Genomic DNA, 16475 nt, shown 5'->3' on the forward strand with positions numbered 1-16475 from the left:
CAGAAGTCGTGGCAGGAAAGTGTCAGGGAACAGCACTGCTGTGACCTTGAACTCTGGTGAAGGTGTCATCTGTCGCCTTTTGTGCCCTCCTTCCTCTAGGCCTACACCCCCCCCCCCCCCACCTCCCCCCCCCCCCCCCCCCCCGTGCACAGTGCGCAGACTCATTCCCAGACCCCACCCTAGTTGCTAGGATCCGAGGAGCATGGAGTTTCTGCACCTTTCATGGGTTAGCTCTCCAGGAGCTAGACCACCCAGAAGTTGCAGGAGTTGGGAGGACAGGGATGGACACGAAAAGAGACAGACTTAACAACAGCGTGGGTTTGGAGCGCCAGGAAGGCAGAGATTGGCCCCAGGGAGTGCGCTGTTGGGGCTTTGTGCTTTGCTTTTCCAGGCTTGAGTCTACAAGCCCTTCACAGTCACCAGCACCGAGGAGAGCCTCCAGCTGCCATTCTTCTGGAGGTCTGAGAAAGAATGGGGTGAAGGGGGCGTTGCAGACCTTAGGTCCCAGTTCCAGACAAGTTAGCTGGCTTCTGGGACTTCAGCTGCTTCAACTGGGCCTGCCGTAGAGGAGGGTTGTGGAAATTACATACGAAGTGATTGGAGGCAGCGCTTAGCGGTGTCAAGGATGATCAATCCATAAATCGTGTACATTCATGCATTTCTGGTCATGTCTCCTTTAAACTAAATCTGCTGACCTCTGAGGACATAAAGACAGAATAGCTTCAACCTCTGACCACACAGGGAGATGCATAAGGAAAACTGGGAGCTGCAGGAAACTAGCCACTCCGATAGATCCTATTTTATGAGCTCACAGAGATCCACCTGCCTCTGCCCTCTTGGGGCTCAGATTAAAGGACCGTGCAACCATGCCCACCTTTTGCTGGGTGGTCTTGAGACTAGCCCTGAAAATCATCCTAAGCCTCCAGGTTTCCATCTGAGCAATTGTTTCACACCTCACAGAGGTGAGGAATAAATAATTCTTCAAAGAGGCAAACACTCTGAGCCCAGTGTTAGGCTCCATCAATTACAGTTTATTCCTTTGCTGCTCAACGTCCTTACAATGGCGTCTCCTTGGAAACTTGCTAGGGGGAGGATGAATCCAAATGAGTGTTTTGTGAGGCAGGTCAAACCTCAGTGTGGATCATCAGCATGTAAACAGTAAGGACAATCGTAGCTGGGTTGAGATGACAGTTCACACTCTAACCAGCTTTAGTTGACGTGACATAACCTTACTTTATTCTGTACCTTTCAAGATTCACGGGTATAAGTGACTCGCTCAGAGTCATGTGACTTTTAAGTAAGTCTTTGGTCGTATACTCTGTGTAAGCGTTGGAAAGGGATCCTGGCAGCCGGGAGCCAAGGACTACTACCAAGTCACTGTAAACTTAGTATCTTACAGCTCTACTCCAAGGAAGGGGTTATGGTCCTGCTATACGGCTCCCGTGAACGTTGTTACAGCTGGTCTTGGCGCCAGCGAGAGTGTCACACCGCACAACAAACCTCACTCAAGAGATTTATTGAGAAAGAAGAATCCAGCGGGGTAACTGCGTCTAGCATGAGAAGCCGCAACAAACCGGACAGAAGACAGAGTTTGTATGGAGTTTCTTGGGGGGGAAGAGGGCAGAACTTTCCAGGGTGGCTTGGGATTGGTGTTTTTTTGGTAGCTTGATTCTGGGGCAGGATTGGTGGGATCAGTGGGATTCTGTGCTCAGGGATTGGTGGGATTCTGCAGCCTAACTCTGGGGCAAGCTCAGGAATTGGCAGAATTTCAAGGCCTAATCCTGTGGTCAAGTCAGGTTCAAGGTGTTTTTCCTTGACCCCTTTTTACCATACCCTCTATGTTAATTATTCCCCTGATTTCTATGATCAAGTACCTAACAGAGATAACTTAGTGAAGGAGGAGTTAGTTGGACTCATGGTTTTAGGGGAGCTTTATTCTATCACTGTGGGGAAGGTAAGGTGAGTGAGGTCTGTCTGTGGATGTGGGGCTACATGATGCAGGTCATCCTGTGGCTGCTGGACTAGGAAGCTGAGAGCCAGATCACAAGACCACCTCTGCCATCTAAGCATCATGTTCCCAAGGGCCAGCACCTCCTCAAGCAGCACTGTCAGCCAGGGACCAACTGTTAAAATACATGAGCCTATAAGGGACATTTTGTTCCCCAGGCCTGTGCCCATCTCACAATGCAGACTGCATCCAGCCTAACTTCAAGAGTGCTGTTAGTCTTAATAGGCTCAAGACTATTCAAAAGTCCAGAGTCTCAGGCCTGCAAAATGGCTCAGCAGGTAAAGGTGCCTGATAACCTGAGTTTCATCCACAGAACATGCATGGTGGAAGGAGAGAACCAGTTTCTGCAAGCTGTCCTCTGTAGCTGGAGGCTTCTTATCCTGCCTGGTCCCGCAGTCACGTCTAAAATAACCGCTCAGTTTTTCTTGTTACCAGATTCAGAAAAGAAAAGAAATTCACGAAAGAGGTATGAAGTGTATAAAGTTGAGAGACATTGAAAGATAGTTTTGATAATGCAAGTTAGAAGAGAAAGCGAATTAGGTGCAACCTTTTGGACTCATCAAGATAGGACAGTATTTTCTCTGAATTTGTCATTTTCTAATGGACTAGACATTGTTGATGTATTTATTGCCTGCATATATTATATATAGTTGTTGTACTTATTGTATATATTTTTTATATTAGTTATGACCTTCTTTTTTATTTTAGACAAAGAAGAGGAAATGGGATATTTTGTTTGTGCTCTAACAAATAAAGCTTGCCTTAGATCAGAGGGCGGAGCAAGCCCTTAATTAACCGTAGAGGTCTGTAGGTCTGTACAGAAAGACAAAAGTGATATTGCTGGGTGGAGAGAGGAATATAAGGCAGAAGGAGACAGGAGCTTAACCCTCTTTTGCCTGAGAAGTTAGCAAGGTAGGAGTTGGCTGTGGCTTGCTCCTTTCTGTCTTTGATCGTTCAGCATTTGTTCTACTATCTGGCTCTGGGTTTTTATTATTAAGACCAGTTAGAATTCACACTACAGTCCTCTGACCTCTACACACACACATGTGTGCAAACCCCCACACAAATAAACAAATATAAAAAATTAGTGTTTGAGGTTTCTATTAAGGGTCAAGGCAATCTCTTAGCTGTAAGCTCCTGTAAAATGAGAAAATAAACAAGAATAAAACCAACCAAACAAGTTAGGTACTTTCAATATACAATGGCTGAGTAATCACTCCCATTCCAAAAGGGAGGAAGGAGGGCCCGGCAAGGAAAGACCGGACCAAAGCAAGACAAAAACATCACAGAATGAGCACTGAATGACCTGACTCCACACCCAGCTTCTTCGTCATGTGTTAGCGATGTCTGACCTCCATGGGTTTGGTCAGACCTGCCCTATGGCCCTGCCATTTGCAGGATATGTGGTTATCTCTCTTGCATCAGCACCACTGGGTATCCGCAGGTTTCTTTGATAGACATTCCAGTATTCAGACTCTCCAACATCCTAGGGTTTTGTCATGGTTTGATTGTCAACCTGACACAACCTTTACTTACCTGGGAAGAGATTCTACGTGAGGGATGATTCCGCTGGGTTGGCCTGGGGCAGGTCTTTGGAGAATTGTTTTTTCTGCCTACAGTGACATGGGAAGACCTGAGTACTGGAGCTCTGTAGACCAGGCTGGCCTTGAATTCACAGAGATCTGCCTGCCTCTGCCTCCTGAGTGCTGGGATTAAAGACATGTGCAACCATTGACCAGCTGGCACTCTCTTTTCAGACAAAAGTCTTCCAGTGTTTCTCAGTTGTGTACCCTGGAGTCCTTACTATGTGGGTCTTGCACTTGCGGTACCTTTGTTGCTGTCCCCTTTCTTTATTGTAGTGGGGCTGGGCCTGGATGTCAGACAAGCACACTAACCACACATCTATCTCCTCAGCCCTGGGGTTGCTCTTTAATAATGCTGATCTTTTTTTAAACACTTACAGCCAGCTGCAAGTGATTGGCCCTTGCTTGTCTGCTAGTTTAAATGCGCCCAAACCTCCAAACTATACTCTTCCTCTAAATTCTTATTATAAACCTGCCTAAAAGCAACTGCCAAAAACAATGCCACGGTTTGTCTGCTATGTTTGTCTTGAAATTTGCTCCGCCAGATAAATCAGTCCATCACTTTTGAGTTCAGCCTCATTTAAACTTTCACAGTATGGGCAAAAAAAAATTCTCTGCTGGATGCTGGATGTGATATAAATAGCCTCCACAGCAGTTTCCCAAACATCCTGATTCCCACCTGTAACCTCACAAATACTCCCCCCCCACACACACACAGGGTTTCTCTGCATAGTCCTGGCTTATGTTCATAAGTCCTGAACTTACTCCGTAGACCAGACTAGCTTCAAACTCATAGAGAGCCGCCTGCCTCTGCCTCACAAGTGTTGGGATTAAAGGCGTGCACTTCCCAGTGCCCAGCATGAAAACAGCCTTATTCTCTGCTTGTCTATCATCATTCTGATCCTCAGAATGGCCCACTAAGCTTGAGTTAGACTTTTCTAGGGCTTCTCTTGGCTGCATCTTCAAATGTCTGCACCCCTCCAGGAAAGCAGTGGCAAAGGCTCCAGAACCTCATGGTCAGGGCCATCACGGCAAAAACCCCCACTTGTCTGGAACCAGTTTTCTATATTCCTCCCTTTACTCATGTTAAATACCTGATGAAGACAGTTTAAAGTGGGGAAGTTTCAGTTTTCAGTCCATTGTCCTGATAGGGAAGCCATGGGGCCAGAGGTATGTGGGAAAGATATTTACACCGCTGCCAGGCCACAAGCAGAAGGCTAGACCAGAGCCCGGGCAGGACTACCCTTGGGTAACCTCCACCTATCATCTAACCCCAAATCTCCCAAAACAGCGTCACTAGATAGAACTAAATATTTAAACATATGAGTGCATGTGGGGGGGGCAGTTCACATTGAAATTATTACAAACCGCACATTGTCTCATCCCATCTCGTGGTAGTAGAGCATTGTGGGGAGTCTAGATGAATAAAGGGGACTCAAACCAAATCCCAAAGCTAACAAGGTTCTTGTTCATAGCTTAAAGTTCAACCGGAAAATTTAAGCAGTCCCATAAAATGATGAGAATGATGATAAACAGCCCGGGAGACGGCATTTCTGAGGGTCAGTGGGCACTTCTGTGGGGGACAAGGCGAGATGGCCCAAAGATGCACAGCTGGCCATTGGTACTGCCCAGATGGCTTCCCCGACGCTATCATTTGCCAGCACAATGCTTATCATCCATCGGGCTCCGTGGTGTGGGAAGAGGCAGTGCTCAGACTAAGGGGCATTTGGTTCTCATTCTCCTGGCTCGCTTTGGCTTTTGGTTTCCTCCAAGACAAACACCAAATGCTTGAGTGCTGAGACTGTCCACCCTGGGTGTGAATGCAGATGGAGAGGGCTTGCCTTTGATTTCTCAAAGTGTGGCCTTTGTTCCCCAAGCTGCTTATTGACTTATGCGCTGATTAAAAGGAAGGAGAAAACCCCCTCCTGACAAATGTCATTCCAGCCCTTTCCAGGGTTTAAATGAAGTTCAAATCTGGAGCAGCTTGGCTCTGTTGAGGAAAGCCAGTCTGAGCCAGTTTAGCTTTCATATTACAAGGAGCTAAAAGTAGCATCTTATATCTCCAGGGAAGATAATGTCTTCCTTTAAAAAGATAGAGGACAGAGAGATGCCTTAGTGGGTAACTGTGCAGTGCCTGTGTAAGGCTGGGAGTGGACTGTGGTGACGATCCCTGCTCTCCCAAAGGGAGATGCAGACAGGGACAGAGAGGGGACGGAACTTTGGTGTTGGTCTCAGATAAGGCAGAAGGTGAAGACCAACACCCAAGGTTGTCGTCTGACCTTCATATGCACACTGGCATACATGCACACACATTCACTCATACAAATGTGTGGCCATACATGTGTGCACGCACACATATGTTGATATTCTTAATTCTGGGCTTTGCTGCAACTAGAGAAATGGCCTTTCCCTTCCCAAAACGTGTCATTGAGACAGTCTGTAACCATAACTCAGTGCTACCCCTGTGCCCACCTTTACACTCCACAGAATGCCTTAGACACACTGGGATTAAGACACCTGTGGTTCATTCCCATATTTTAAAAATGAATGTTTACTTATTTATTATTTATACAGTATTCTGCCTGCATGTATGCCTGCAGGCCAAAAGAGGGCACCAGCTCTCTTTACAGATGGTTGTGAGCCACCATGTGGTTGCTGGGAATTGAACTCAGGACCTTTGGAGGAGCAGGCAGTGCTCTTAACTGGGCCCTCTCTCCAGCCCCTCATTCTCATTTTGAATCACTAAAATTATTTTGCTAAACCATATTTGTTGATACGGGATTATTTTCACAATATGGAGCTATCTACAGTGCTGGTGCAGTGACTGGTGACTAATATGACCTCTGTCACCTCTGGACTAAGATTACTGGTGACTTGATCTCCTATTTATCTCCTATGTATTACATGTCTTCTTTAATTTTTTTGTTTGTTTTTGCTTTGTTTTTGTTTTTCGAGACAGGGTTTCTCTGTATAGCTTTGGAGTCTATCCTGGAACTTGTTCTATGGACCAGGCTGGCCTTGAACACACAGAGATCTGCCTGCCTCTGCCTCCTGAGTACTGGGATTAAAGGCATGCACCACTACCGCCCAGCATCATCTTTAATTTTTTTTTAAAAAAATCTTTATTTTATGTGTATGAGTGTTTTGCTTGCATATATATCTGTGCACCACATGTGTACCTGGTGCTCTCAGAGGTCGGAGATCCTCCTGTCTCTGCCTCCCGAGTGCTGGGATTAAAGTTGTAAACCACATTCTCTCTCTCTCTCTCTCTCTCTCTCTCTCCCTCTCTCTCTCTCTCTCTCTTTCTGTGTTATACTCAAATGATCTAGAAGGTCTCTGAGTACAGATTCAGCACCATCTCCAGTTTTAGCCATTTTCTGGGGTTTGCGGAATGCATGCCCCCTTCTCCCAGGCAAGGGAGTTACTGTATAAAACCATCGAAAGGTGTGTTGGACAGTATAAATCAAGAGCTAGGGATATAGCTCACTAGTAGAGCAAGTGCCTTGTATGTCCATGACTCTGGGTTTGAGCTAAGCAAATATAAATAAACTTATTAATTAAATAAAATAATTTAAGAAGGTGTACTTTGAGGAAAATATTATTTCTTTATTAGAAAACAAGGAGCAAGGCCCACAGAAAATTGAATACTTCATAAGTGACCCAACTGTTAAATAAGGCTCTTCTCGTCACATCAGGGGGAGACATCAAAGCCAGAAGAGTCCTAGGTCATCATCCGAGCCATCAGAAATCTCTAAAGGACATGCAGAATCTTCCAAGAGCTTCAGTGGCGCATTCCAGATGCAAGGACATGCAGTTCATGAGGACTGAGAGCAGCGTGCCTACGAGGGGAGTGGAGAGGCATCACACGGAGCGAGAGCATGCGATGATTTTGTGGTTTGAGACAGAGTTTCATGTAGCTGAGGCTAGCCCCAAACTTGATATTTAGGTTGATTTTGGATTTCCCATCCTCCTGCTTCTGCCCCTAGGGTTCCAGGGTGGGCCAGCACGTTGGGTTTGTGCAGTGCTAGGGACTCACGTGCTGGGGGCTTGCTGCATGCTTGGTGAGCACTTTACCAGTGGAGCTAGATCCCGGCCGCTTCTATGTACGCTTGAACTCAGCTCACTACCAAAGTATCCTGGGATCTTCCTGAGTCAGCCCCTTGATGATCTGACTCACTCCCTGCGTCGTGTCACGAGAGTCCTATGACCCTTAAAGACATATGCTTCACTTCCTAGGAGCAATGCACAGCCCAGAACTCATCGCCAGCCTGATACTTTTACACGTGTTTGTAAATGGAGTGTACGGACGAACGGGGATCCGCAGGACATTTGGCAAATGGCACAGGCAGAAGACTAGAGGATGTGTGTGCCCATGATGGCAGCGCTGAGGACTCATGACGGGGCAACAGTGGGCGTGCCAAACAGAGTTAGTTCCTAGAAAGGAAATTACAGCTAGCGAGGGGCCCAGTGAGGGGCACTAATTCAGCCCACATGTCAGGGTTAGGTCACAGCCTGTTTGCTGGGCTGGATATAGCTGAGGGCAGTGAGAAAACAAAAAAATAAGCTCAATATGGCTACTGGTAGCACCAGGCCTCTGGACTTAGGCCAGATACAGCTGTTGCTCCCTTAGGCATCCCAACCTGCCTCTTGGCCTCTACCTAGAACCTCTTCTGTGGCCATTGTGGATGAGGATCTGCTGGGCAGAAATGGCCTAATTTCTGGCCTTCCCTCATCTTTACTAACAACTTCACCATTTTAGCTTGTAACTTGCTTGAAGGAGAAGTCTTCGGACCAGTTTTCAGAACTTTCAGGGCTTAGGCTCTACACAGGCAATCACCTCAGAACCCAGAGACAGGACTTAGCCTCTGCATCCGTCAGAGCCTCCCTTCTGTGCCTTGACCCTACCTGGGCTGCAGCCAAGCCCCGAGCTCTCCCTGGAAATCCTTCTCCAAGGCTATCAGCTGTCTGGAAATGCTGCTTCCAGCTGTGTAAGACGTAACCATGGTCACCAGCAAGCGCCTGCTGGTTTCTCACGAGTGCAATTTATGGGCAAAAATTTCACTCTTCATAAAAAGGTCCCACGCTCCTGTCAGGAAGGGTAATTGTGGCTTTTAGCTGCCTGGGTCACCGTCATTATCCATTTCCTCATGTGCTTAGTGGCTATTGCCCATGGGATTTAGGTCATAGTCTTGGTTAATGAGTAAAAGAGGATATGAGGTGGACATCCAGGCCTGGTGACTCAGCTGGGCTGCGTCCCTGTGAGAGGCTCTTCCCAGACCTGACCTTGGTTTGTTCACAGTGGCCGAGCCGAGCCTGGGGACAGGGTAGAAGCATGAGTGGAATGAGCTTCTGAACTATTGCTTTCGTTCCTCTTGCAGGAGTATCACAAGAGCCACATGGGTCAATGAGCTGGGAAAATCTGGTACACGGTAGCCATCTTGATTTGGGCCACGTGACTCACGTAACTACTGGTCCCGCATCTACTGGGTCCTGTGGGGGCCCAAGTCCACACAAGCACTGTTTTATCTACGGCAGATGCTGAATGGACATGAGACAGAATTCCAAACAGCTGTGGGTTATATACTACTGTGGGATTTCAGGCCCCTCCCTCCCTTCACCTGACCCCACTCTTGTCTATTGGTTTGCACATTCCATTAGCAAAACCACTCCTCTTTCTACTTGAGGTGAAGCCTGAGAAAGACAGGCTGAAGGACACCTCCCTCCTCCTCAGGCTGCTTCCTCACCACCACCCTCCCACCCCCCCCCCCCACGACTGTGTGCGACTGTGTGCAGTGGTTAGACCTGGAAATTAATTATCTATTCTTCCTGGTGATGAGGAAGGTTGGCTCAGAGAAGGTCAACTATTTGTCCAGGTTACAGAACTAACTCCTTTCTCCTAGGCTCAGTGTCCAACAGCGTCCTAGGTTCTCAGGTCTTCTGCACAGAAAGATGAAGGCACCCCCTAGAAACAGAGCCTTGGGAGAACACAACAGGTGTTTGGAGCCTGCACCCCTGCCTCCACCTCTCTGAGGTTACAGAGCCCAACGCTCAGCCCTGGGGATGAAGGGGTCGGCACAGGCCAAGACTTTCTGCTCCGATGCAGCTACAACCTACTTACCAGGAACAAACAGCCTTTGATGACAAGCGAGTGGCTGTGGTCCTCTGGAGAGAGTCCGGTGAGACACCAGCAGTGGTGGAGCTGCTCCCAGGAGGGCCCCATAACCTCAGCACCCCGAAACCAGACGTCAGGGAGGTCCAGGATGGGTGGGAGGCTGGAGCAGCACAGGTTCGGAAAGGATGCACATCTGGCTCTACATCGCCAGCTGTGCTCCCACGTGTTAACGTGGACAGTGTGTTGCAAGGTCTGAGCTAACAGGTGAAAAGCATTTGTGAATTTCCTGGTCCAGAGTAAACCTGGGAAGCATATGTTAATGCTATGAATGCCAGCCTGCAGATGGTGCTCAGAGTTCAGTTGGCCTGACTTCCTGCTCCCTTTCCAGGGCCTTCTGATCTAGGTACAGCCTCTCATTCTCATAATCAGGTCCATGTCTGAGCTCTGCTTCCATGAGACATGCAACGTGGGTTGGCAGCTTCGACGAGGCATGCAACATGGATCTGCAGCTTCAACAAGACATGCAACATGGATCTGCAGCTTCGACAAGGCATGCAGTATGGGTTGGCAGCTTCAGTAAGGCATGCAACATGGATCTGCAGCTTCGACAAGGCATGCAGTGTGGGTCGGCAGCTTTGACAGGCAAGCAGCATGGGTCGTCAGCTTCGACAAGGCATGCAGTGTGGGTCGGCAGCTTTGACAGGCATGCAGCATGGGTCGTCAGCTTCGACAAGGCATGCAGCTTGAACTGGCAGGCCATGTGCAATGCCATCAGACACTAAGGACATTTCATGTACTTTTGTTTGCATTACTTGACTTTTCTGACTTGGAAAAAATACTGAATTTCTTATTATTAATAATAATACTGAATTAATAATAATAGTGATGATGTATTGTTTTTGTTTTGTGTATGTTGTATTATCTCACCAATCCAACTCGAGTACAGCACTGTATTTCATCTGCCTTAATTTTAATTTCTCTGCAAACCATTCAGGGAAGAGTACTTCTTACTTTTCTGTTGTTCCTTTTCACCTCAATGGAGAGGCTACATAATTTCGAGCCACATGTAGGGTGACCTCATAGTTTATAAGTGTCCTCCCTGACCTGTCGACTGACAAGAATGAACCCAGTGCTCCTATAGGAGATGGAGGCTTGCTCTCTGTCTCCCTTTCAGCAATGTGGAAAGTGAGGCCAACAGTAAAACAACCCTGAGACACACGGGGCCTTGAAGACTGGCCTGACTGAGGTGTGTGTCCTATGGAGATGCAAACATGGATGGAAGGTTCTAGTCTTAATATTATTTCAAAATATGAAACAATATTATATTTTTTTAAGTGTTACCCTGGAGTCACCTGAATGGCCATACTCAACAGCTCAAGCCGGTGCTCATTTAAACCACAATTTTTTATTTATTTGTTTTTTGAGGCAGGGTTTTTCTGTGTGGCCCTAGTTGTCCTGGAACTTTCTTTGTAGACTGGTATGGCCTCAAACTCACAGAAATCTACTTGTCTCTGCCTCTCAAGTTTAAGTCATACATTTGTTATGTTAGAAGCAAAACTGTTACAATGGGGGGGCAGGGAAATTTTATTCCTTTGAATTATTTGCTTGGAACAAATGGACAAAAATGAGATTAAGGACTCAGAGACTGTGGATTTATGACTTTCCAATCTTTTTGGTAAAAGTCAGTCTATTTTCTTATTATCCATAAATATATCCATTTATTTCTTTGTTCATAATTCAACCATTCATCCACCACCCATCTAGCCATTCATCTTATTTTATTTCCTCCAAGCCTTAAACATATTGCAAATTGTGGTGGAGTAACCTTTTTGTACACTGTGAAGAAGTGTCACTTGGATTAGTTTAATAAAAAGCTGAATGGTCAATAGCTAAGCAGGATTTTCAAGGCAGAGAGAAGGCTGGGAAGAAGAAGACAGAGTCATCAGCCAGATGCAGAGGAAGCCGGATGCACAGGGAGAGAGGAAACAGCCACGAGCCATGTTGGATATAAATAGATATGGGTTCATTTAACTTATAAGAACAAGTTAGAAATAACCCTAAGCTATAGGCTGAGCTTTCATAATTAATAATAAGTCTCTGTGTGGTTATTTGGGAGCTGGCTGGAGGGACAGAGAAAGACTCACTACAGCTGACATCTTTCTGTAAAAGTGGGCTCTCACACATATGTAAGTGTGGATATGGCAGAGGAAGGCCTTACCGTCTGTCACACGCCCAGCGTCTAGTCTTTTGATGAAGGACTTCTTGTGATAAGTCCCTGCTGTTGCCTATCTGTAAACCGCGAGCTCTAATTCTACTCTTCACACGACTAAGGGAGAGCAGGTAAGTTTCATGGACTTACACGTGACAGAAGCTATACAGTAGAGTCCACCTTCCCCAGGCCCTGTCTTCTGGGAAGCCAGCTTTCAAAAGAAGGGAACATGAATCTTTTATAAAGGATAGGTGGATTTTTCTTTTTAAAAGACAAGGTCTCACTGTGTAGTCCTGGCTGACTGGGAACACACAGAGAGCTGTCTGCCTCTGTTCCAAGTGCTGGGATAAAGGCCTGGTAGCACCATGACCATGAATGGACTCTTTGAAAAATACTTGCAAGGTCACAGAACCCTGCACTGGTGAACCGTGAAGGAACGTGTGCTTTCAAAGGCCGCTGCGGAGGGGGAGTTTCAAAGGCATGATTTCTTCCTAGCGAGCAAACAGCATGGAGAAACAGCGCAGGGTCTGGTCTTCAGCCGTGCTACTGTGAGTCCGTCCACATGCAAGGGAGAGGATCAGAGGTGTGTGTAGCACTGTTCATTCATAGCCCGGCCTGCAGTGTAGCAGTCAGCTAAACGTCTGCCTCAGGGCGCCTTCCCCAAGCTCAGACTCATCGTTCCTTCAAAACCACAGTTGAGAATGACTCTGACCATACTGGGAACCAGTGCGCGTCAGTAATGGAAATCTAGGTTTGTTCAGATGGAAGGGTTTCCTATGTATCATTGAGTAAATAATACGAGTTCCAAATGAGGACACAGACACCGTAATTTCATATTTATGAAAGCTTAGGGGCACTAACATTTGTAGAACAAATGTCCTAGGCAGTTACTGAGGCCTTCGTCCCCTGTATTAAGGACTAGCCTTGATTCTTTACACAAAGTGCCCTCAAGCAGGGGACATTTAGTTACTGTTAGGCACACACGGTAACTAGCTCAGAAGCGAGTCCCACTGCTTTTGAGTTCATATTCCAGAATGCTTCCTGGCTACCACACCATTGGGTCAGAACATGGAGGTTCCTTGCCTCAGTTTCCTCAGAATAGGGAATCTTGTGAAGGAGACCAGTGTTCGATTCCCCATAAGCCAAGAGGAGTCTGGGCTTCCACAGAGGCAGGAGACTAAGGTTAAATCCACTCTCTCCCCACAACTGTACAGGGAGCAGAGGGGACCCAGTCAACAGTGGCCATAGGACATGGCTGTCTGGACTCTCAGCCCCAGGACACAGACAGGCACTGTTCTGTAAAACACCCAGTGCTGGGGACTCAAAGGTCAAGATTCAGGCTTCTTGCCCTGCAGGAGCTCAGGCCAGGGGGAAAGCAAATAATGCAAGCCTCCATGTGACTGGCAGGAAAGGTGACCCAGCCAGGGAGGAGGTACCCCGTGCTGGACCTGAGAAAGGGCTGTTGTAGAGGCAGCGTGAACCGCTTGGACGGAGGTGGCAGCTCCTGCGGGGCTCCTCTGGGTGGCAGCTTCATTCTGTCTCACAGTCTGTCACAGTGGCCCACAGAGCATCAGACATGCCACTGAAGGGCCTGCCTCACGTCAGTTCCAGTCAGGAGGACACTGGGCAGAGGCTGGAATTTAACCTCTTCTCTCTGTGTGCCTTGGCCTTGTAAACCATGCCCAGGAGAGGAAGATGACACACAAACAGAGGCAGCCAGTTGAGCAAGTGATGGGTGGAGGGCATTCCCAGAGGCTGGAGTGAAGTCTGAAATCCTCAAGAACGACCCTCCCCACCCAGCCCTGATATCTTTGAGACACAGCTTGCGGCTGAAGGATTACCCCAAATGTGTTTAGAAAGTGTGACCGCCTTACTTTCATGGGTGTGGGGAGTCAAGTATGTGCACATACCCTGGGAGGGATGAGACAAACAGCTTCCCTGCCGTCTGCCTGCTTCCACTGGGGCTCATCGACACACACCACTGTACGCATCGCCGATGATGCGCAGACCTACGGTCCTGAGGTTCCTGCTGGCAAAGGTCTCAGTGTCTTTATAGCCTCTGAGATGAAGGTTCTCCCTAGCCTGGCCCCCCCCCACCCTTGTGAGAGCGGCCTCCTCCTTTAGGGAATGATGGCAGGGTGTTCTTCATGAAAGGGCTTACTGAAGTTGTATCTCTTTTTTTTAAAATTGATGAATTATTTGTGTGTGTGTGCACGTGTGTGCCTGATGCATGTGTATATGTGTGTGCATGATGTATGTGTGAGTGTGGGGGCGTGAGAATGCCATGGCACACTCTGTGGAGGTCAGAGGACAATTTGCAGGCGTCATAGCTCTCTTTCTGCTGTGGGGATGGAACTCAAGGCACCAGGCTTGACGACCCATGCCCCTACACACTGAGCCATCTTGCCGGGCCCTGAGGTTGTCCTTCAAAGCAGCCCTCTATACTGAGCATGGAAGCGCAGGAGACAGATGCCCTCAGTCTAGTTTCCCAACCGCGCATCTGAAATCTGAGTTGTAAAGTCAGGTTGGAGAGTTGGGGAAAGGACGGTCCCATGGGGATAGAACTTTACAATGAAGAGTCATCAAAGTCATCAAAGGTTTAGACGTCTGGGACTGCTCTGCGCTGCCACTTTTGACACAGCGACATTGTTGTTTCCACAGAGATTATCTTTATTCCTTCAGCTTTCCATCCAGGGTCCTCCCTCCCCACCCTGGGCTCAGGGCTGGATAGGGCTGTGGTCCTTGGGTATAGATGGTTTTCTGATGTGAGGAGGAAATTGCTCTGGAAACTGCAATTTGTTTCTGGTCCCAAGGACTCAGCAAGCCCCCATGAGCTCTGAGAAGGTCTGGGAGTTAGGGAGGCAAGAGGGACCCATGTGCCCAAGAAGACAAGACTCATATGGGGGCTGCCTAGAGAAGGTAGGTTTTAAACCCTTGGGGTGGCAACAAGGTGCAAGCTAACATTTTTCCCACCAAGGGGCAGTTGGTCAAACAGGTTTCAACAAAGAAAAAATATTTATGTATTTTATTCTTCAAAGAAATGCTATCATGTAGACCAAAGTGGCCTCCAAACAATCATGTGGACGAGAGTTCCCGATGTCCTTGCTCTACATCCTTACTGCAAAGATTGCAGACTAGAATGCACAGTTTCGGGGATTGAACCCAGGCCCTTTTGCACACTAGGCAAGCCCTGGGCCAACCAGACTGCGTCTCCAGCCTCATGCATGCATTTTAGAGCAGGTGCCAACAGCTGTGAGGAGGTCAGAGGTCCAAGAGCGAGGTGAGAGCCACCACAATCACAGAAGAAGTTGTGACTGATCCTCCCAGGCTGTGGGATCCAGTTCTAAGGATACGTGACCTGTGTCACCGTCTCCCATTGTCATGAGACAAGGAATTTTGTGGTTGTTCTGTGCAGTGGCGGAGGTCAATTTTTCATATTTAGCCTATGGCCTTTGAGGGAGAGTGAAGGCCTGCTCAATGAGATTTTAAGCAACTAAAATAAACCAGAAGGTATTAGGAAGTTCCAGGAGTGAGACCCCCAAGAGCTGGAAGGACTTCAGTATCCCTGGGAGAAAAATCATTGGATTGTAAGTGGAGATGAAGGCAAGGAACTCCAGTTGCTCCAGGGAGGACCTGTCCAGGGCTGCTGTCTATTACATAAGAACTGTAGCAATAGCAGTTCAGGCCTCCCTGGTATAAAGCCACAAGTCCAGAGAGACTTACAGTACACTCCGAGGACCCTTGGTCGCTAAAGGTATCTCTGTTTATTCAACAAGGATGGCCACAGGAAGAACTATACTTAAGGAGGAAGAAAGATGATAGATTTGAACAATCAGATTAAGTAATTGTTCCAGTTTGTTTTTTTTAAAGATTCATTTACTTTTATATATGAGTGTTTTGTTTTCATGTATGTCTGTGCACGCAGTGTTCCCACGGAAGCCAGAGGGTGTCAGATGGTTGTGAGCTGCCATGTGGGTGCTGAGTATTGAACCCCAGTCCTCTGGAAGAGCAATCAGTGTTCTTAACTGTTGAGCCATTTCTCCAGCCCCTGAACTTTCTAGTTTTTATTGTGATTTGATATAAACAAGAGTCACCTGGGAAGAAAGACCCTCACTTAAGGAATTGTTCTGATCAAATTGGCCCGTGAACACATTTGTGGGCATTGTCTTGATTGTTGGTTGGTGTAGGATGGCTCAAGCCACTGTGTTCAGTCTCATCCTTGGGCAGGCAGTCCTGGGGTGTCTACGAAAGCTAGCATGAGCAAGCTAGAGAGCGAGCCAACAAGCAGGTGTTCCACTACAGTTTTTGCTTCAGTTCCTACTTGAATTTCTGCCTCTATTACAGATTGTGACCTGGGAGTGAGTGTGAGCCAAATAACCTCTTTCCTTCTCAAATTACTCTGGCGTGAGTGTTTTATCACAATTGGAAGGAAATGAGGCCAGCAACCCTGCAGCTAACTGCACATGCGTAGGAGGGAGGACTCTGAAAATCTCCATCCTGCCAGACTCACCCACAAGGTTCAGAGGCTTCAGCAACTTGAATGGAAACTGGGGGTGGCTGTAG

General features: G+C 47.5%; 1 long non-coding RNA gene across 1 annotated transcript; it reads left to right on the plus strand.

Annotated features, from left to right (window-relative positions):
* Positions 1 to 307: 307 nt before the first annotated feature.
* On the plus strand, positions 308 to 10601 carry LOC148121876 (uncharacterized). Its single transcript, XR_015738144.1, has 2 exons — positions 308 to 9767; positions 10092 to 10601. It is a non-coding gene; the product is annotated as an uncharacterized LOC148121876 (long non-coding RNA).
* Positions 10602 to 16475: the final 5874 nt, after the last annotated feature.

The sequence above is a fragment of the Myodes glareolus genome, chromosome 6, assembly GCF_982192425.1.
Source record: "Myodes glareolus chromosome 6, mMyoGla1.1, whole genome shotgun sequence".
NCBI classification, from domain to species: domain Eukaryota; kingdom Metazoa; phylum Chordata; class Mammalia; order Rodentia; family Cricetidae; genus Myodes; species Myodes glareolus.